The sequence below is a fragment of the Lemur catta genome, chromosome 4 (genome assembly GCF_020740605.2).
Source record: "Lemur catta isolate mLemCat1 chromosome 4, mLemCat1.pri, whole genome shotgun sequence".
Classification (NCBI taxonomy): Eukaryota; Metazoa; Chordata; class Mammalia; order Primates; family Lemuridae; genus Lemur; species Lemur catta.
The window spans coordinates 47,762,692-47,785,662 of NC_059131.1; positions in this window are offsets into that span (position 1 = coordinate 47,762,692).

Genomic DNA, 22,971 nt, shown 5'->3' on the forward strand with positions numbered 1-22,971 from the left:
AAATAATTAAGTAAGTTAATGCATGTAAAATGCTTAGAGCCTAGTGTGTAGGAAGCACTCAGTGAATGAATAGCTGTTACTTTTTTTGGTCATTGAGATCACTGCCTGTGTCCCAGTTCTGTCCTGAGCTTTCCTCCTCTAGTGTTCAGTACATTTACTGTTTGTTCCTTGTCCTCTGCCTCGCACGCTGATCCATCCCTGTCTGGTCACCTCCTCACATTAGGATTGACTGTCTCATTCGAGATGTCTGAGGCCTAAAGAAGGGCACCAAAGAGCTTAATGCCTCTCATCAGCACACAGGGGCGGGGCGGAGGAAGAGCCTACTATCAGTCGAGGGTACCGACAAAGTTATGTAACAGGAGCCAGGATTCCTCTGTCTTTGCGAGATGTACCTACTTCAGAGGTGACCTGGGGAGCCCCAGCCTTGTTAAAGCAGCCTCAGTTCCCTGTGTGGATGAGAGCAGGGGCTCGGACTGGTGCCCTTCCATACGTTGTGAGCCAGGGTCCGGAGATGCCCCGGTGCTCAAGGACAGCCCGCTACAAATTGCTTTCCAGGAGGTCCCTCGTCCTGCTCTAGCATTCAGGACTTTATTTACGGAATAAAAAGCTTGGCAGCTTTCTCAGCCTCCCAGACTCTTCCCCTGCTTTGGATCATTTGGGCTCTATTTTTACTCAGAAATGAGAAGTTTCCCATGTTTGAAAATAGCTGCCGTGTAGAAGACTGTTTCGCTCCTATTTCTGCCTGCCCAGCAAGCTCCCCTCCGTCCTCCTCCCTGGAGACAGGCGGTGCCAGGGCTGTGGGGCAGGCATGGGATGCGCGGGGCCTGGGGGATCGGCCCTGGGACCGGGAGGGTGGGGCCGCTGAGTGGAGGCGCTGGAGTTGCCTGGCATCTCCCTAACTGCCTGGAGGAAGTTTCCATCAGCAGACAGGAGAATAAGGGCAACACATGTGTGGGAGCAGGAAGGGGGCAGCGATGATGACACCTGTGAGCCTTTGAGCCCCGGGATCCAGCTCCACCAGGCCTTCCCAGACACGGCAGCCTTTCGTTCCCTTTTTTTGCTGAACCGAGGTGGAGTTGGGTTTCTTGCTCCTGACCGATACCATGAAAGCCTGGTTCCCTCCCTGAGTTCTAGGTTGCGCAGCAGCAGATACCTTCCAGATTCCCTCTCTGAGACACGCAATCTCAGGACTGTGACAGTTGCTCCCAGTAGGCCACTGGGGGAGGGAGTTGATGTACCTGCCTTACACCAAAAAACCTAAGTGGAAAAACTTAGGAGCACCTCCCTGCTGACCGAGGGTGTGTTCAGTGCAGGTCTGGAGACCCCTGGGTGAGAGTTTATAGCGTCTCTTTCAAGGTCAAGTTTACAGGCTCAGTTTATAAGTGTTTGCTCTGGTGACATGAAAACAACCGAAAAAGAAAAAAAAAAAAATAGGTAGAGATGTGTTTGTGTTTGTGTAAAACCTGGCTCCTTGGGAGAGGAAGACGCTGGTGGCTGGGAAGAGATTGCGAATTGCGGGGGGAGGGCGGTGCGCAGCTGCCTGTGCGGTCAGTGCGGGTGTGGGTCGGCGTGTGGGCTCCCGGCGGCCAGGGGAGGGAGAGCCTGGGCCAGACCCGCTGCCCCACGGCAGGTCACAGGCAGCCTGGCCTGGCAGTGAGGGGAAGCTGATGCTCACTGGAAAGTTCTGTGCTCAAGCTGCCCAGGATTCTCCTGGGCCAGAGCTAGCTGGGGCCCAGCAGCGCCCTGCTGCTGAGGCTAGAACAGCTAACTGACAATCCCCTGCTCACGTAATCGACATGACCGGTCCTGGAAATAAGCTTGGTGTCGGCGAGGACGTAGGGGGACAAAGCTTCCGTGCCCTGCCGGAGGGAGTGTCAGGGGTCCAGCCACACGGCAAGCACTCTGGCCACAGGGAGGTCACGTTCATACAACTAGCAAGTGGGGAGCCAGGATTTACCCTCAGAGTCTCTGACTCCAGTGCCCATGGGCTTTATCCCCCTGTGGGACTGTCCTCCCAAAGGAAGACATGTGCCACCAAAGCCCCACCAGCACTGCGGAAATCCCTGCCAATTCCCTGGCCATGAACTTGGATTTGCCTGCTGCCCTTTGACTCTGCTGTCCAGAAGTTTTTGTTTCTATTAGCTCCTCGCTCAGACTTTATCACCCCACACCTGGGCCCAAGCCTGCCCTGGTGACTCACCGTGCAAAGCCTGGGTTCCTACTCACAGACCTGCACTGCTTGTCGATAGAGGTGTGTGGCCACTGCAGAGTAAACGTGCTATTGAATGAGAAGACTGAAGCTTATAGAGATGTGACCTTTCAATTCCAAATAGGCAGTACCCTGTTATACAAGGCAGGTTAGTGGTAGCCTAGGGCCCAGAGGTGGTGATGGAGGGACTGCTAAGGGGTCTGGGGTTTCTTTGCAGGATGGTGAAGATGTTCTAAAATTCATGGTGGTCATGGTAGCACAACCCTATGAATATACCAAAACCCATTGAATTATATACTTTAAATGCGTGAATTGTACAGTATGTAAATTATGTCTCAATAAAGTTGTATTAAAAAATAAAATTTCACTGAGCCTAAAAAAAAGTTTAGGCAGGACCTTCTTTCCAAGTCTTGTAAAACCAAACCAAATTGATCAGTTTATTTTATTTATTTATTTTTTAATTTTTATTTTCTGGGGGATAGGGTCTCACTATGTTGCCCAGGCTGGTCTCAAACTCCTGGCCTCAAGCCATCCTCCTGTCTCAGTCTCCCAAGCAGCTGGGACTACAGGCACAATGAGCTACCACGCCTGGCCAAATGGATCAATTCAGACTGCTCCTCTAAAACCAGTAACAGACAGGACTTTCACATGATGCTTTAACAGGTTTACCGTCCACTGTCCACTAGAATGTCCTTTTAATGATCCCCCCGCCCCACCCCAGGATGGGGATGGGCTTTCCCTGAATTGTCCTTCTACTCAGTCCCAATTCTGGGGACAAAATAAAGGCCTAAGGCCTCTTTGGATGCAGAAATTCTGTAATTCTTATTCCATGACACCATGAGCCCTCTCCTCTTCGTGAGCTGGCACTTGGACTCAGGGGCATAGTCTGGGGTGATGGGCTGTAATTTACTGGGCATGGTAGCTCTCCTGTCCTCATGCCTGTCACTCCATCAGATTAGGTGCTCATACAGGGTAGAAACCTGTTCTACTCATTCCTGAGTTCCCAGGGCCTCCTGGCCTGTTACTCCACTTATGATCTTCAAAGGACAAGTTACTTTGTATATTGGCTCTGCTCCCCTCCCGCACAAAAACAGAAGTTCTGCAGGGTGGGAAGACTGTTTTGTTCACCTCTGTACCTTGCCCGTAATAAGAGTTCAATAGGTAGTCATTGAATGAATAAATAAATGTACTTGGTAACATTTGTTGCAGGAAGAAAAGTTAGAGTGACAGTCAAAAGATCTCTAGGGAGCGGAGGCACGAAGAGCAGGGGAGTGTTTGTTCCCCATAGTTGCTAATTCTTGATTATGTCCAGATTATGTCCTTTCTGTCTGTCCTATCCCTGCCCCTTGCGTGGACCCAAACTGCCTATGTAAGGATAACCTGAGGATAGGTAAATACCCAACAGATGCCAGTCACTTGCCTTAAGGACTTCCTGCTCTGCCTCGCGTGCAATCCTCCAACTCCCATTTCCCTCTGCCTTTAGCTTTGATAATTGCCCCCAAATTTGCAAAAACCTTAACAGTATACATGACATTAACAAATAACAAGTTGTGAAGCTAAAAGAGATTTTTCTAAACTGTCAATGAAAGACAAATTTTGATCAAACATGCTAGAGGAAAGATGGAATTACCCTTCTATTCTCTCTCTACAGAAAATTATACCACAAAATTGCTATATGAAGTAGCAATCGGAGAGTGTGAAGACCATACTCTCTGGTCTGAGGAAATATTATAGAGGTGTGTCAGGCAGATTATGAAAATAGTGTGTAATTTTTCTGGATTTTGTGATTTTTTTATTTCTAAGTTTAATGTGGCTTTTCATTTGTTGCAATTTTCTTCCTTTTTTAAGTAAAAATTGTGTGTGTTTGAAGTTTTGTATTCTTTCTTTTAAGAGAGCAACAAGATTGCATAAACTTTGGGGTCCACAGAGCCTGGATCTAGTCCAGTCCCCCCCAAGCAGGTGAGGAAATTCCTTGATGCAGGGATCAGAATTCCATCTTTCTGCTGTCCACCTCTGATGCCAGCTGTGTCTTATCTATCCTTAGGAGCGCACAATAGTTTTTTCTTAATTTAATTCAGCTGAAAGACTTTGGCTTTGAGGAGAGAAGGCACGACACACGACTGATAGTATCTTTTGTCAGAAGGTGGTCAGGTAGGGGGATGTAGGAGAGTCCCGTGTACATTCAGAAGATGGAAGAACCAGGACCTCAGGTGGAAGTTACACTAAGAGAGACTTCAGTTAATTGAAAGAAACATCTTTCTAATTGTCAACCATCTTTTGAGGACTCTGCCTGGGCAGACAGGTGGATTCGATGATATCTGAAGTCCCCTCTTTCAACACCTAGATGCTGAGGGCAGCAGTTTAGCCCTGACAGGAGGGGCTGGTACCTGAAGATGGGGCTGGGCACTGAAGCAGGGTGACGCCTGCAGGGCAGACCCTGGGCCTGTGAAGGGTGTCAGGGAAACCTCGTTAGGGGTGGGGAAGTGCTGGTTGGAGCTCTGAACAGGCATCTGGTGTGGATAATATGGGGCGGGCTGAGCAGGTCAGAGTGACAGATCTGGGGCTCAGGGGAAAACAGAAGGCCAGCCTTGACGAGGGGCCAGTGTGAAGGAAGCCAAGTCAAATGCTTCTGGGGAAGCTGATGGAATCTCCCAGTTCGAGGCTGGCTTACAGGTTTGGCTTGTGGTCTTGTTGGCAGTACAAGTCTTTCTGGCACTTAGGAAGCTTCCAGCCATTTGCCTCCTGTCATCTGTTTGAGTGAGTAACCACAGCCAGATATCTCATAGTATCTCTTTTAAGCACAGCTCAACATTCTGAAATCTCTCAGTCACTGACTGGTTGCTCTGCTCAGCTGTTCTCTTGTCTTCATCCTAAGGGCAGCCACTGGAGGCCATCTGAAACAACAGGCTTGACCTTGATCTGATCTTTGTCATTACAATAGCTCTCGCACTTCTCATGCTGGCTGAGAAACATTAATAGGAAGTTCTTGGGAAAGGCGTGGGGCCTCAGTCCTATTTCCTGACTCCCAGTCCCTATGTAGATTGCAGAGCACAGGCTGAGAAAGCCTCTCTTAGCAGGGCTGTATTCCTTAACATCTCAAAAGATAATTGACTATTTAAATAAAAATAATAACAGTGTATTGTGGAGTTATAACATATGTAAAAGTAAAATACATGAAAACAATAACATAAAGGCCAGAACAGAAATGGAAATATATTATTGTAAAGTTCTTATATGATATGTGAAATCGTATCACTTGAAGGTAGACTGTGATAAGTTAGATGTATACTATGAACCCAAAAGCAACCAATAAAGAAGAAAAGAATTATAACTAATAAGCTAATAAAGGAGATAAAATAGAATCATAAAATATGCTCAAATAATCTACAAGCAGAAAAAAAAGAAAAGGGAAACAAAAAACATGTAGGACCAATAAAAAACAAATAGCAAGATGACAGACTTAAACCTAATTATATCAGTATTCACATTAAATAAAAATGATCTAAGCACTCCCAATTAAAAGACAATGTCACACTGTATATCAAAGCAAGACTCAACTACCTGCTGCCTACATGAAGCAAATTAAAACATTAAGATACAAAAGGTAAAAGTTAAAAGGATGGAAAAAGATATACAGGCAAACACTACTCAAAAGAAAACTGGAGTGGCTATATTAATATGAGACAAATTTGATTTCAGAGAACGTCATTTCAGGCCGGGTACGGTGGCTCATGCCTGTAATCCTAGCCCTTTGGGAGGCTGAGGTGGGAGGATCATTTGAGCCCAGGAGTTCAAGGGTGCAGTGAGCTATGATTGGGCCACCTCACTCCAGCCTGGGCAAGACAGCAAGACCCTGTCTAAAAAAAAGAAAAGGAAAAAAAAAGTCATTTCTAATGACAAGTGGGTCAATTTATCAAGAAGACATAAAAATCTTAAATGTTTATGCACATAGATCTTCAAACACATGAAGCAAAAACTGATAGAACGGCAAGGAGAAATAAATAAACTTACAATTATGGTTGGAGATTTTAATACCCTTGTTTCAATAATTAGTAGAACATCAAAACATAAAAATCATTAAGGATATAAAAGTTTTGAACATTATTAACCAATTTGGCTAAAACATTCCACCCAAGAAAAGAACACAAATTTTCAAGTGGACATAGAAGATTTACCAAGATAGACCATATTCTCGGTCATAAAACAAGTCTCAATAAATTTTACAAGATAATATGTATCTTCTCTAGCCATAGTGGAATTAAATTGGAAATCAACAACAGACCTCTGGAAAATCCCCAAATACTTATAAACTAAATAACATACTTCTAAATAAGCCATTTGTCACAGAACAAATCACAGGGACATTAGAAAATCTTCTTTGAACTGAATGAAAATGAAAGCACAATACCTCGATATATCTGAATTTGGGGGGTGTTGCTAAAGCAGCCCTTAGAGGAAAATTTATAGCACTAAATGCCCATGTGAGAACAAAAAGAAAGGTCCCAAATCAGTGACCTCAGCTTTCACCTTAAGAAAAGAGACTGGCCGGGCGCGGTGGCTCACGCCTGTAATCCTAGCACTCTGGGAGGCTGAGGCAGTAGGATCGCTCAAGGTCAGGAGTTCCAGACCAGCCTGAGCAAGAGCGAGACCCCTGTCTCTACTAAAAATAGAAAGAAATTATTTGGACAACTAAAAATATATACAGAAAAAATTAGATGGGCATAGTGTGGCACATGCCTGTAGTCCCAGCTACTCGGGAGGCTGAGGCAGGAGGATGGCTTGAGCCCAGGAGTTTGAGGTTGCTGTGAGCTAAGCTGACGCCATGGCACTCTAGCCTGGGGAAGAGAGCGAGACTCTGTCTCAAAATAAATAAATAAATAAATAAATAAATAAACAACGGATCCAGGTTAGCAGGTGACAGAACTGCTGTTGATCTTGCACTGGTCCATTTTTAATGATGGTGCATAGATAGCTAGCTACCCTCCAGGCCTGGCCAAAGAAGACAGTCTTAGACTGTTGAAAATTTGAGGCTGTGGTAGCAACATGTGCCCTCTCATTCTCTCAAGGCTGCCAGTGAAGGGGGGGTGCCCCTCTATCTGTGTCTTTTGCCTCTGTGTCCACTTCCTCCAACACCTGCACTGCTTCCTCTGAGCAGGATCTTTATGTATGCATATTGGTGAAACAGCATTTGGTATGCTACCTCAAACTGGTATCACAATGCAGTCACATTTTACTTTCCTAGCCAGATAAGATGACTGTAAGCCACCACTCAGGATGTCCCCTGGGGGTTCTGGGAATGCCCAGGGGTAGGTCCCAGCCAGCTCAGAGGGGATCTGCTCTGTTTCTTCCACTCAGCTTGAAAAAGCTTCGTGTAAGGTGCTCCTTGTGCTGACAGTGAGGACCGGGTACAGGCCGTTTCCTGGGGCGCCTCCTCTAGTCATCTCTACCAGAACTAAAAAGTTGTTAAGCATGAAGAAGTTTCAAACCATACTTAGGCAACACCCCCCCTCAACAAGCACAAACACCCACACATGCACAAACACCCACCCCCCATGCACCCCAAACAAAAAAACCCCACACCACTTCTAAGGAAACAAACTCTGAAGAGACTTGACTCTGCAAAAGCACAGCCACCCTCTTACATTATTATAGAAAGCAATTTAGCTGAAACATTTCCTGCTTAACATTTGCATAACATTAATGAACTGAGCAGGTGGTTTTCCTAGAACAAAGGAAGATTCCTTATTGCAAAACAGAAAACTGCTCCCAGCTTTGAAATGACAGCTTTTCAAATTTTTGTTTTTCAGTCTTCTGCCAAGCTCTGGGTAGCCTCCCCCAAGCCATCTCAGAAAGGAGGCAGCTCCTCCCAAGCACTTAGCGTGGGTCTGGGAATTCAGCCTGAGGTGTTGGCAGAGGAAGCTCTGTTACCCCTCTTCACCTGCCCCAGGGATCCCTGCTGCCTTCTCTCAGGGCTGCAGGGCCTCCGTTACCCCAGAATAATCCATTAGAGGAAGTCCTTTGGTAAGGTTTGTGTGCTTGTGCTCAATCAGTTTGTAGGGCCAAGGTAGAACTCATCTGTCTACTAGATACGGCCTGTGTTAGGAACTGAAGGCTACAAAAATGAACAAAGCAGAACAGGATATTTGTATGGTGCCAAAATGACACTCTGCACGTAATTTAAATAGAGAAATCTGGTGATCAGAACTTTAAGCATGGATCAAACTTAGTAAGAGTGGGACACCTGACATATGTATTTTGATTGTATGCCCTAGGCATTATTTCACAGGTATAAAGCATCACTTGTGAAATAATTTTACCAAATGGTTTAACCTGAATCCCCCAACCTCTATTTGATACGAAGCACAGGTGATAAAGGAACAAATTAAACTGCACCCCACAGGAACAGGCTGAATCAAGCTGACCTGGGTTGGAATCTTGGCTCTCTGTCTGTTTAGCTGTGTGAACTAAAATAAAATCTTAAGCCCCCAGCTGACTGAATGGACCTCCTCTTGGCCACGGGGACCCCAGAACACCCTAAAGGTGAGGACCACAGACCTAAGGCTGGACAAGACAAAGTGGAAACCACACCTGCAGGCCATCAGTTGACTTAACAGATCACTTGAGTTTCAGTAAATAAATGTCCAGTGGCTTGTCTCTGATTAATAGACGTCCTTATCTTAAGCTAAAACATTCCAAGCCTTTAGATAAAGCTTCCTTTCTTTAATCAATTACAAACTAAAGAATCTTTAAACCACCTAGAACCTGTAAGCCCCCTCCCTTTGAGATGTCCTGCCTTTTCTGGCTAAACCAATGTATGCCCTCCACATATTGACTTAGGGTTTTACATGTAATTCCTGTCTCCATGAATGTATAAAACCAAACTGTAACTCAGCTCCTGTGGGCACATTTTCTTAGGACATCTTGAGGCCATGTGCTCCTGGCTGGTCACACACATTGAGCCTAGAATAAATCTCTTTAAATTATTTTACAGAGTTTGGGACTTCTTCCGTTGACAGCTGTGAGCTCAGGGGTAAGTACCTTAGCTTTTCTGAGACTCAATTTTCTGTAAAATGGGCACAACTTAAATATAACAGTGCTTTCCTGGGCAGCTCAGATCTGGCCTTGCCAGACAATGATGTATTAAAAATCAAAGCAGAAGGGCATAAGCACACACAGACACAATCACACAGTGTGACATTAAGAAAAATGGCCTGAATTTTTCAAAAAGTCAATATCATAAATAATAAAAATAGTTGGGGGATTGTTCTTGTAGGGGCCAAGGGAAAACTTTCCCTTTGCCCTCTGAAGGTTCACTGAAAATCAACTGACAAAAGGCAGATTAGTAGGAGAAAGGGCATGCAAAATTTATTTTAATGTGCAGAGCCCAGGGGAATCATAAGAGAATGATTTACCCAACAATCCAGTGAGGTATAGAAGTTTATATACCCTTTTTCACAGGAGAGGAGGGAGATGGGGATTGTGGACAATTCTTTTGATGGACAGTAAATGATTTTCAGGGGAGATGAATGAGCCCAAAGAACAATGGTCTGGGACCAAGTTTCTCTGGGCTCTGGGGGGAGGTGGTCACAGGTTGTGGGAAAGTGAAGGGAGGAAAGCTTGCCAAGCACAGACTGTCTTGTTACGCAGATGGAACTATCTCAGGTAGTCTTGGAGCTGCCCTCGGAAGGAACAGATGGTAGCCTGTGGCTGAGGTGGTCTTTTTTAGATCTGGACTAAGAGTGGGGGAACTCAGAGAAAGCCTGGCTATTTATTTCACTTATGTAGGTTTTTCTCTACAGATGTAAATGTCTTCCACAAAAGAAAGATTTTTCAGGGCTATTTCTGCCTGTAGACCCTCTGAATAGCCATCTCAAAATATGTCAAAGAAATATTAAAAAATAAGTACTTAAACTCTAAAACAAAATAAGGTATATTTTTGGGGTGAAATAGTTTTTGTTTCCTTTAATCTCCCATTTGAAACTTTATTTTCAGAAGTTTCACATATTAAAATTAGGATTGGTAGCTATGGAGGGAAAAATTGGGTTAGTAATGGAGTGGCAATGGGTCTGCAAAGGGAGGAAAGAACACAGATTAGGATGAGAATTAGTACATACAAAAGAACAAATCTAAGCACTTTCATCCACACTCAGTTACATTAGTTTCACATTTCTGGGACTAGGCTAGTCCAATTAAACAGTTGTGTCTCATTCTAGAAGTTGGTGTTGCGGATGGGGGTCTCAAAGCCAGTATATATGATGCAGGTAAACAGATCTTTAATAAGAGGCATTTGTGCAGAAACAAAAGAAAAGGAAAGGTTAATGACTGGAGCACTGTATCAGCTACTTTTTATAGAGTCTGGAGGGCAGTCAGTTGCAAAGATTAGTGGCAATCTGAGGGATTTTTCTGGTGTGCAGTTTGTGTGTACAAAGTTTGTGAAATGTAAGCTGTTATGGTGATTTTTCTTCAAAGCCAAGTTGACTACCTTCAGCTTGCAGGGCCTTAGGAAAAAGGAAGTGTTAATTTCTAGTGATTCCAAGTCAGAAGGGTGAGAGAAAAATTCGAAACATCGTTGCTGAAAGCTTGGCACTTGTCTTCCAAGCCCCATCAGAAGAATGAGGACAAGTAGTTTGAGAAGAAAAGAGTAGTTTATTAATTTACAGGCAAATGAAGAGGATGGATACTACGGTCTAAAAGTGCCATCATCCTCCTACTAAGCAAAAATACAGAGCTTTTAAAAGGTGGGTTCTCAGCTTCAGGCAATTGCTGTTCAACTACTGTTGATGATTCTGATCCGTCCATCTCTGGGGAAGGCAATCCTGTGACCTCCACATACCTGGGAGGCCCACCCGGACCTCTAGGACCTCCACCCGGCCTGCTGAGCCATCTCCTGTAACACAAAGAACAAAAGACAATACCCTGCCCCTCCTGACCACTAGCCTGAGACAGGGATACAAGTTTTAGTTCCCAAAAAAAGTGGGGGATAATTTGAAGAGACAGAAAATATTTTTGCCATTTTTCCAGGTCATTCCTTCTGTTATAACATTAGGCTGGAGAGTTGTAGCCAGATATTGGAAGAAACTAAAAATTCAGGATTCAGTCTAGATAATAAAAAACTCAAAAATAAATGGACAGAGCTAGAATGTAGTAACAGGTACACTGTAGTTTTCTTTTGATATATAATTATTTTCTCCCTAGTCACCCATTTTTGCCAAAGATATTTATATGAAGACTAATTTGCTTACAAAATAAATTTAGTTTCATTAACTGGGCCTGGTTATTTGAATAGAATGCAATAAGAATAGTGATTTATATAGACTCCTTTTAAGTTTGCTTTGCTTAAATTTTTCATAAGGAATCTCAGATTAGACTTTTGAAAGCCTCTCAAGGCTTAGGAACCAAGCCAAAGACTGTAATACCTGTATGAGTTGGGTGACTTCTTTTCTTCTTGATGTCCCCAAAATAACTTGATGTTCCTGGGCCTGTCAGAAACTGACATGCTCTACTTACTGCAAGGAATCTTGTAAGGGAACTGTATAGACAAGGTACCCAGGCTGGTCTTTCCAAGGGTTTTTTTTTTATTGGCTCCATAAAAGTCAACCTAAATTTCTGAAAACTGCCTGGTCATATCTGAAAATATGACATTACAGTCAATGCCTTGGTAAAATAACTAATGTCTCCAACTGTGTGCTGTTACAGAAGTAAACAGATTCTTATTGTACTTATACAAATAACTATATTGCCATAAAATAAGAATACTCACAAATAGTTTCCAAATTCACATAGAGAGAAAGGTCAATGGTTCAGTTCTGTTTACAGAAGTATGCTTCACACAGTTACTATAAGCTATAAATAAAGGAAGGGAAAAAAGTTTTCTTGACATTCTGGAAAACAAAACATAAAAAGAATAAGCAATGTTTCAAACAAAAAAAGTCACAAAAAATCATTTCAGTCCTTCATCACTTTAGTCTTATGTAATTAATTCTTGTTCTGCTTGATGTTAGGTGAGTCCAGTTTGTTGTTGTTGTTGTTGTTGTTGTTTGTTATTAGAGTTCTGGATTTTTTCCCTAGTCCCATGGTATGGTCTTGAAGTTGTCAGAAATCTGTTTTTCAGAGTTCTCTCCATCCTCTCCATGAACTTCTTTGAAGACATAACACTTTAGGATTTGCAGAGAGCTTTCAGAGGAAAAAAAGAATAAAAATAAAGCAATTAACTGTGGACAACAAAACTTAAAATGGCCATGGTTAAAAGACACGATTGATTAAGAGATTTGGTTATTTATTTATTTTCTGTGGCCTATAATTTTACATAGTCACCACAATTATGACTGATATCATATACCAAGACATATCAGATTCTTAGGAATCTCATATAATTTTGGAACACATATTAATAACATATCCATACAAATATAACTCAAAAAAGGTTAAACATCATTTCTTATTTGACAATGCTTCCCATATAATTTTAACATACTAAACAAGCTTGTTTATTAGCTCTCTTTTGAATGCTTCAGGGGCCCCTTTGGAACATTGCAAAGTTAGTTTGATGTCAAAAAGGCTTAATTTAGAATTTGAAGTTTGGTTTTGGGAAGACTGTCAAATATGTTAAAGGTTGAAAACATCGATCAAAGTAGGAAAGTTTTAACACACTTATCAAAATAGGATCACAGGTCAGTGTAAAATACTAGTCATTAATTTAGCCAACTGTTAATTTAAAAGATTTTAAAAAGAAAAAAAACCTTTATTCTTTAATAGAGAAGAGACTCAGTTTTCTAAATAATCAAGAGAGCTAATAAAGACAACATGAAACACAGAATCTGCTTTTCTCTCCCCCACCATTTTTTTGCAGTTTACTCAAAGGTGAACAAAAATATTTTAATAATTCTTATTAATAACATGACAATATTGTTTAAAAGAGAAAACCAAATTTTACCCATGGATCATGTATTAATACTAAAGCTAATTTTAATAAAACCTTATAAACAAATCCATTCAATCTGAGTCAGGTTTGACCAAACAAGATTTCCATAAACTTTTTATAACTTCTTACAAATTTTTTTTCTATTCTCTTTCTTTTCCCAATTTTCTATATTCATTCAGTTCTGTTCATATCATTAAGGAAAAATTTTTTGAAACAATTTTTAACACTAAACTAGACAAAATTACTTTTTTAAGAAAACAAAATCAACCAGCCCCGGCAACATAGCAAGATCCCATCTCTACAAAATAAATTTTAAAAATCAGCTGGGCATGGTGGCACACACCTGTAGTCCTAGCTACTTGGGAGACTGAGGCAGGAGGGTTGCTTGAACCCAGGAGTTTGAGGCTGCAATGAGCTATGGTCATGCCATTGCACTCCAGCCTAGGATGAAAGAGTGAGACCCTGTCTCAAAAAACAAACATACAAAACCCCCCACATGTCCTCATACCTTTTTATAACTTTTTTCTCACAAAAAACATCTTGGATTTTGTTTGCATACTTTGCATACAGGCATTTTTCCCCTTATTTCTAATACTTTTTATACTTATATTTAAACTAATATTATTTTTATTTACCAAAGATTACTAAAGTCACATGAACTTGAAGAGTATTTAGGTTTATTTATTTAATTTATGAACACTCGTTTATTTATAAGTCAATTTGATACCATGTAGACAACATACAAGCACAGACGTATACACATGTACACATGTATACATAAAAATATGGATAAATATAAATAAAGATTCTATAGCTTTGATTTAAAAAATTTAAATTTTTAAAATCCAGGTAACACTCATGAGTTTAAAAGGATAGTTGGATTCAAACTGTGCCTTTGTAAATGGAACAAGTTAATCTGTCCCATATAGTGGAAGCCCTTATTTATCGAGTTTTAGAGAAATCATGGTAGCAAATTTACATCTCAAAGCACAGAGAGAGAATTTAAGCCTTTTCAAGAAGGAGTTTGGATATGTTAGGGGAAGATTAGAAATGGATGCCAAGGTAACACAAAATCATAGGAATTCATCACAGGACTTAATAAGGAGACTAATTTTAGTTAGATAGGTAGCTTCCAATATACTCTTAACTTTTCAACTGGACTACTGAGCTCAGGGCAGAGCCCATTAATGAATAGGGCCAACAAGGCATTTGTAGCTTCTAGGGCCCAACAGCTATTCATGTAAAAGGCAGGTGCAGCCTGCCCTTTTCTCTTCTGTAAAACAAGCGTAACTCAAATATGACAGCACCTTCCTGGGCAGCTCAGATCTGGCCTTGCAGGTTAATGACACATTAAAAAACATAACACAACAAAAAGACATAAATCTGACTGTGAAAGGTTTAAAATATAATATATTGTATTTCTTTGAAATCAGGACACATTTTCTTTTCTTTTCTTTTCTTTTCTTGTTTTTTTTTTTTTCACTCTGTTGCCCAGGCTAGAGTGCCATGGCGTCAGCCTAGCTCACAGCAACCTCAAACTCCTGGGCTCAAGCGATCCTCCTGCCTCAGCCTCCTGAGTAGCTGGGACTATAGGTATGCACCACCGTGCCAGGCTAATTTTTTCTATTTTTAGTTGTTTTGGCTAATTTCTTTCTATTTATAGTAGAGACGGAGTCTCCCTCTTGCTCAGGCTGGTGAAATCAGGACACATTTTCAACTGAGGGACACTTGTAATTGGTAACTCAATTTTTTTCTTTCTTTCTTTCATTGGCACATAAAATAATGATATGTCTTCTCATTGATTCTATCGTACAGTCAGTGGGATGTTAGATTAGATGAAATATGGCAGATTCATACTGAGGTTTTCCTGGAGGTGCAGAAGGAAAAGTTACCACATACCAGAACTTTGAAAAATCTTCTCCAAATATCCTACTCTTTCCCAAACTGCTCCTTCCCTCTTTGTGGCCATGACACTTTCCCCTCCTCTTGCAGCCTGCCAGCCCCTTGCCAGGCTCCTTCTAACCCCTACCTCTGCCTTCACTTTCTCCTTACTCTTCTCTTCCACCCCTTAATCCACCCACCTCCCCCAACCGCTACGGGTCTCTACCTCTTCATTCCAGTTTAGCCCTCTCTCTCTCTCTGTTTCTTCCCTTCCTGTCCCCAGCAGCACCCCGTCAAATAAAATAAATGATCCTCTAAGAAATCTACCTTGTTAAAAGGTGAAGAACAGGGAGGCAATTTTACATAGTTCGTATTTAGTATTTTTTATGGTTTCATAGATAATAATATCTATCTCGTAAGGCTTTTGTGAGGAGTAAAAGAGAGCATGTAAAACACTTGTCAGGTTGCTGGTATATGTTAAAAATTCAATACATGTTAGCTGTCATTATTTACTATTGTTCTATAAATGATTGTACAATCAACATTGTAACAACACAGGGAAGAAATAAAAACACCAAAGAAAAGAGAATCACCAAGTCTCAACATCATATATTTTTCATAAATATGCCATGGTGAAGTTTGCATTTTGTGCTTTTCCAGTAACACAACATTCTTATGAATCATAGTCTGTAAATAGAGATATCAAAGGGTAGAAAGAAAGTCATAAGTGTATTTTTAATGCATTTTAACATGCAGTATTTTGTCATATTTTTAGATCACCACAGAGAGGAACTTCCTTAGTGACATCTACTTCCTGTATCTAGCATGAATCTCTTTTCCTCCTGAAGAAGGCCATTCTGCAGAAACTTTTTGAAATACAAAACAATGCTCCTATCAACTATTCTGATGAAGTATCTAAAGAGGGCTGTAAAAAAACCCTTTAAAAACTAGAGTAATCATTTTAAAATGCTTTCCTATTTCTTGTTATGGAAGATAAAGAGGGAAACTTTGCAGAGTTTAAATCACAATGAATGGTCTCAGGCTGTCATTTCACATCACATGATTGGGAATTGAAGAGAATGCCCAAAGGCTGAGACTGGGAGACAGACCGTGCTATGAACTGAATTGGGTCCCTTCACCCCCATTCATATGTCGAAGCCCTAACCCCTAGTACAGTGGCATTTGGAGATGTTATCTCCTTTGGGAGATAATTAGGGTTAGGTGAGGTCAGGAGGGTGGGGCCCTCATGATGGGATTAGTGCCTCCATAAGAAGAGACACCAGAGAGCTTGCTCTCTCCATCCACAAAGAAGAGGTCATACCAACACACAGCAAGCTGGGGGCTGCCTACAAGCCAAAAGAGGCTTTCCAGAATGAAACCTACCCTGCTGGTACCTTGATCTTGGACTTCCAGCCTCCAGAACTATGAGAAATAAATTTCTGTTGCTTAAACCACTCAGTCTATAGTATTTTGTTATGGCAATCCAAGCTGCTTAATAAAATCTGGTGGCCTCCCATAGTTCAAGTCAGCAAAAAGGTTAACGTAGAGCTTTCTTAGGCCAGCCTCTCCTTGCAAAGGCAGTCTCCTAAAAGTGGTGTGAACACTGAGACAATGTAAGAAAGGAAAGAAGGAAGGACATATGCATAATATTATAAAACCAAAAGAAGGCTTGATGAAACTCAAAACTAGGAAGTTTTATTTTAAGAAATTGCAACATACAGCTTAACTGTTTCTGGATTTCTTTGCTGGCTGAAATGTGGAGATGATGAGTTGATACCCACTGCAGGAGCATTTTGCTGGCTTAGCCGGTTTCGTGCACCTGCTTTGGTATTGACTCCTGCAGTAGCCGCTGAGAGCACCTCCCGAGGGTCCCTGTCATTCTGTGGCACAGCTAAGAGCCACAGATTATAAACAGTATGAGTGAAGTAGGACACAAATTACTTGTGCCAAAAAGGTTTGCTTTGCCTTTGGGAAGACCAGGTCTCCTATAAAGGGAAATTCTTAATCAGGCTCTTTTTTTTTTTTTTTTTTTTGCACTCTGAGAGACAATAAAAATATGGTAAATTTAAGAGCAGTTTCCAGGGAGTAATGTGACACACAAAGGATTCCCTCTTTTCTCCCTCCATTTTGCTATGTATTTGTATTCTTCTCTCCCTTGTCTGGTGGGAGAAGGAAATTTTGTTTTTTAAAACAAGAACCAACTGCTGCCATTGTAAAGAAATGCCTTATTTTGTATGAGGGGAAGGGACTGTTAATTTAGGAAAATACCTTGTTGACCTCTCAGGTGGCTGAAGGTGAGAGAGAGTGCTTGGATAGGAGGCCTTTAGGGGATAATTTTGAATTGACCTGCTTGGTAACATGGGAAGAATTTTGAATTTCTAGAGACAGCCCTGGAGAGAGGGGATGAGGGGCAAGGAAGAGACGAGAGGGACTGACTGAATGTCCCGGTAGCCCAGCATGAGGCCTGAGAAGGGAGAGCCAGCAGAACACTGGCAAAGGCAGGCCTCTGTGGCAGAGCTAATGGTAGGTGTGAAAATGGTGGCTGTGCAGTGCTGCAAAGTAACCTCCCTCCAAACCTTGGTAAAGATCTGCTGCTCACAACTGCTTGGGGCAAGTGATGGATCTGGGAAATCAAGAGGGAGCTGGATCCCAGCAGCAGGACTAAGAGAAGGGAAGAGACACAGTGTGAGGTAGAGGAGCATAGTGGGAATCGGAAACTGGAAGGAGAGGTGGCCACTAGAACAAAAACCCCAGGAATCCACAGGTTGAGCTATTTAGATGCAAAGATTAACAAAGGAGCAACTTGCTGAGGCTGAGGACTTCCCAGCCCTCATCTGAGTCACACGTACTAAGGGTGCGGTTGTACTTTTGGGTGCTGGAAGAGACCAAGTTCCACCCGGGCAGGGGATGGGGGTGTCCAGAAGAGGGAGGAAACACCCAGAACTCTGCATTCTTGCCAACTTTCTGGGGAAAGGCCAAGCCCCAAATCTCAAAATGGGGTTAAAGTGTGAGTGGTAACAGATTTTGATGCTCTTGTGGTCTAACTTTAGAGGTGTCTGAGGGTGTGGAGTTGGCAGCTGGACAGATGAGATGGCTGTTTTCATAATTATTAAATTCCTTATGTTTATTCCCTTTCTTTTGTATTTAGCCATGCCATTTGGAAAGCCTGCTACAACTGGGCTGGGGTGTCAGATATAATTTTCAGAAAGTTAAGAACATAAGTGAGCCCCTGTCAAAAATTTATTTAGCTTCCTAATGAGGGAACCAGCATGATGGCAACATCAGTTCACAGGAGAACAGGCTGAAGTACACACAGTCAGTGAAAAGGAGAATGCTGAAAGAAGACGGCTGAGTTAGATACAAAACAGGTTAATGTCCTTACAGAGTAAGCAAACTGTAAGCTTTGGGCTTATCTTTTCTAACAGACAGAGATCATTTACATCTCCACCAGAAAAAAAAAGTCATTTACAAAACTTATCAGTCTTTTACACTTTAAATTTAGCTTTACAGAGCCTAGCTGGATCAATTGCAAATAGGTCAAACAAAGTTACATCCCTTAGAAAATCAGATGACTCTTAGGCAGGTTGTTACTTAATACTCAGAATCATGTGGCTTTGAAAGGCTTGCAGTAATCTTTGTGCTGAATTTCCAATTTCTGGATGATTTTTCTCAAGGGGAAACAAGGTTCTAGACTATTGTCCTCATTTAAGTCAGAGAACTAAACAGGAGCAGTGGTCTTGGAGCCACCATGGTGGACTGGAAGTAATTAAGGGAAAAGAAGCGCAGAAGTGGCTGAAGCTCAGGGACCACAGAGAGGACTGCCTGCTCAGCACTCCCCTCCTGGGGATTCTTCTTGTACTTCTAAAAGACAAGAGAACCCAAACTCTGTAAAATAATTTAAAGGGGTTTATTCTGAGCCAAGTGTGAGTGACCACGGCCCAGAGCCATGCCCAGGAAGCCTTGAGCAAGTGGACTTGCCATGGCTGGGTTACGGTTTGGTTTTATACATTTTAGGGAGACAGGAATTACACATAAAGTCATAAATTAATACATGGAAGGCTTACATTGGTTTGGCCTGAAAAGGTAGGGGTGGGGGGGCGGTGGATTGCAGGTTCTAGGTGGGTTTAAAGATTCTTTGATTTGTAATTGGTTAAAGAAATGAAGCTTTCTCTAAAGGCTTGAAATGTTTTAAGTTAAGGAAATCTGCTAATCAGAGACAAGTCACCAGACATAGACTCAGAGATCTGATGGGTAAATTGAGGATCTGCAGGTGCGGTTCAAGCTTTGTCTTGCGTAGCCTTAGGCCTGCTAATGAGTTACAAAGGAGTCTCCAAGAAGGGCGGAGGGCATGACAAGACATGTTTGACCTCCCTTCTCATGGCCTGCAACTCAGCTTTAGGGTATTTCTGGGGTCCCCTTGGCCAAGAGGGGGGCTCATTCAGTTAGTTGGGGGGCTTAAGATTTTATTTTAATTCACAAACCAGACCTTTCTGTTACTGATATGATAAAGGTACTATTAGTTTCTTATATTCACCAATACCCTCTGGGCTACCACTTGGGGACCCTTGAACTAGCACTGGGCTCAAAACATTATAGGGAACCCAAGCACTGCCCTATCCACTAGGGGTGAGAGGGTAAATGCAAAAGCCTCTTTAAGGACAATTTGGCAATATCTATCAACATTTTTTTATTGTGGAAAATATACATAACAAAATTTACCATTTTAACCATTTTTAAGCATACCATTCAATGGTATTACGCACATTCACATTGTTGTATAACCATTACCACCACCCATCTCCAGAACATTTTCATCTTCCCAAACGGAAATTCCAACAATAACTCCCCATTCATTCTCCCCTCGCCCTTGGCAATCACCATTCTATGTTCTGTCTCTATGAATTTGACTATTCTAGGTACCTTGTGAAGTGGAATTGTATAATATTTGACATTTTGTGTCCAACTTATTTCACTTAGCATAATGCCTTCAAGGTTCATCCATGCTGTATCAGAATTTCATTCCTTTTTAAGGCTGAATAATATTTCATTTTATGTATATACTACCTTTTGTTTATCCAGTCATCCACTGATGTCATCAGCATTTTAAATGAACATACTCTTGACCCAGCAAATCTATTTTGAGGACTTTGTCCTATGAACATATGTGCATATATACACAAAGATGGATATAAAAGGGTGTTTATGGCTGGGCATGGTGGCTCATATCTGTAATCCCATATGTTGGGAGGCTGAGGCGGGAGGATCACTGGAGGCCATGAGTTGGAGACCAGCCCAAGCAACAAAGCAAGACCTCATCTCTACAAAAAATTTTTAAAAAATTAGCCAAGCGTGGTGGTGTGCACCTGTAGTCCCAAGTACTGGGGAGGCTAAGGGAGGAACATAGCTTGAGACCAGGAATTTGAGGCTGCAGTGAGCTATGATCACAGCTCTGTACTCCAGCCTGGGTGACAGAGTGAGACCCCCATCTCTAAAAAAAAAAAAGGGTGTTTGTTAGTGGAAGACCCTCTTGGTTGCTACCCAATAGACATTTCATCCTCTTTTCTTGCAAACAGGACTGTAAGTTGGTTCAAGTATCGGGATGCACCGTGCTCAGAAAAACCGTGTCCTCCCCCCAGCCCAAGGGGAAGAATCTTAACTGGTATAAGCCAATAATAGTAATTCTGATTCTCTTTGACGGTGATTGGTTTAGGAATGGGCATGTTCTAGCCAATGACATGTGAGGGGAAGTCGGTAGCAGAGCTTCTTGGAAATGTTTTCCTTCCTGGGAAAAGGAGAGATGTAAGGTGAAACTGATTTCTTCTCCTTGAAATCGATTGAGGGATGTCTGGAACTATAGCAGCTATCTTACTTCAAACCCAGGGCAAAGAATCTAACACTCTGAGGATGGCAAGAGAAACATGGAAAGCACCTGGTCCCCAATGACTTTGTTATGTCACTGAGTTAACCCACCTTGGGACCACCTAGCTGTAGATCACTTGCTATGTCAGATAATACATCCTTATGGTTTAAACTACATTTAGTTGGGTATTGTTATTTACATTCTAAAACACTCTAATTGATATAGTGTTTATTACAGCATTGTTTGTAATAGCGAACACCCTCAATGTTAATCATAGAGGACTTGTTAAATAAATTATGTTATTTCATACAATAAAATACTAGGCAGTTGTAAAAAAGAAGTGGATTTATTCCAGATGTAGAATAAGCTCTAAAAATAGTGAGTGGAAATAACAAAGGGTAAGTGGGCTCCTGTTTGTGTTAAAACATATACACATATATAAATTTGTACAGAAAATGTATGTAGGTGTATGCAACAAATTGTTAATAAGGTACCTCTGGGGAGTGAGGCTGGGGGTGCTAGGATGGAAGGGACACTCACTTTTTATTTTATGCTTCTCTATAAAGTTTGCATTTGTATACAAGTATAACATATTAGTGTTTCAATTAAAAAAAAAAACAGTTCAAAACTACTACCACCATCACAACAACATTAATGTCAGTGCAGTGTGTAAGCTGCCAAATTCTAGGCACTGTCTTTTGCAGTGATCCAGCCACTGATCTACTTTAAGCTGGTAGCAGGTAGAGCCAGGACTTTCAGAAGAAGCAAATTTTAGGTGTAATCTGGACCAAATTCATCACCAAACACAGGTTTAATTGAGTCCTCTGTTTTGTCTTTTATAACTGTGCCGGGGCTGATATTCAGCTGGGATATATTGGTATGGACATACCAATTATTTGTGGCAGGTGATCATTCTGACTGGGCGAGTGCCCTTTTAGATTGTTTTGTGCACATGACGGACCAGTTGTTAAATATTTTGAATATCATCTCTGACCTGTCCCACTCTACATGCCTACCTCTTCCCGTGGCTTCAACCATCTGACTAGATCCTCAACTCCTGGTTCCTAACCTTGCCCCCTGACAGCAAATATTATTTAATATTTAGGATGTATTTGGCAGCAGATAATAGAATATCAACAAAAATAGCTTCTACAATACACAATTATTTCATATAACAAGTCTGGCAGTGGGCAGTTTTAGGGTTAATTAGATGGTTCAATGTCATTGAAGACCTGGAGCCTTCTCATTTTTCTTTCTGCCATCTAAACAAGTTGACAGTGTCTCCCCTCATAGTCACAAGATGGCTACTGTAGCACCAAGTACTGTCTTCATATGACAGCACCCTGCCATGAAGGTTAAGGAGGAAGATGTAGCAGGCCTTTTCCCCTTACGATTCTCTCTCTCTCTTATTTTTAACCAATGAGTAAAATCTTCCCTAACAGCCACGAGTAGATGACCACCTGTATTTTATTAGCCAGAACAGAATCATGTGCCTACCCTTAGAAAAATTACCAACAATGAGGATGAGCTTTGGACCAATTACGATCGATCTTCTTCAGTTGGGCATGCTGACCCTGAATCAGATCAGGTTTCTGTAAACAAGAGAGAAGAAACGGCAGCTAGGTAAGTAGTGCACTATGACTGGCACTGGTAGCTCTTTGGTTTGTGTCTTCTTTAATTTTTAGTCAATAGTCTGTTCCTCCTTTTTTTTTTTTTTGTTTTAAAATAATGTTTATGTGTTTTTTATAAAAGTAATGTGTGCTAATTGCTTATTAGAGAGAATATATTAATGGAATACTTAGAAGAAAATAAATCAGCACTTGTGTGTATGTGTATTAGGGTTCTCCAAAGAAATAGAACCAAGAGGATATATATAGATATATAGAAAGTGAAGTATTATGAAGGATTGGTTCATGTGATTATGGAGGCTGAGAAGTCTCATGATCTACCATATGCAAGCTGGAGATTGTAATATTGTGATAAGAAATATATATTTGGTCTCTGCCCCTAGTTTCCTGGCATAGAGCTCCTAATCCCTTGGAATTTCCTGGGTGATAGGAACATCTTTTGTTCTACTGAGTGACTCACTCTGTTGCCCTG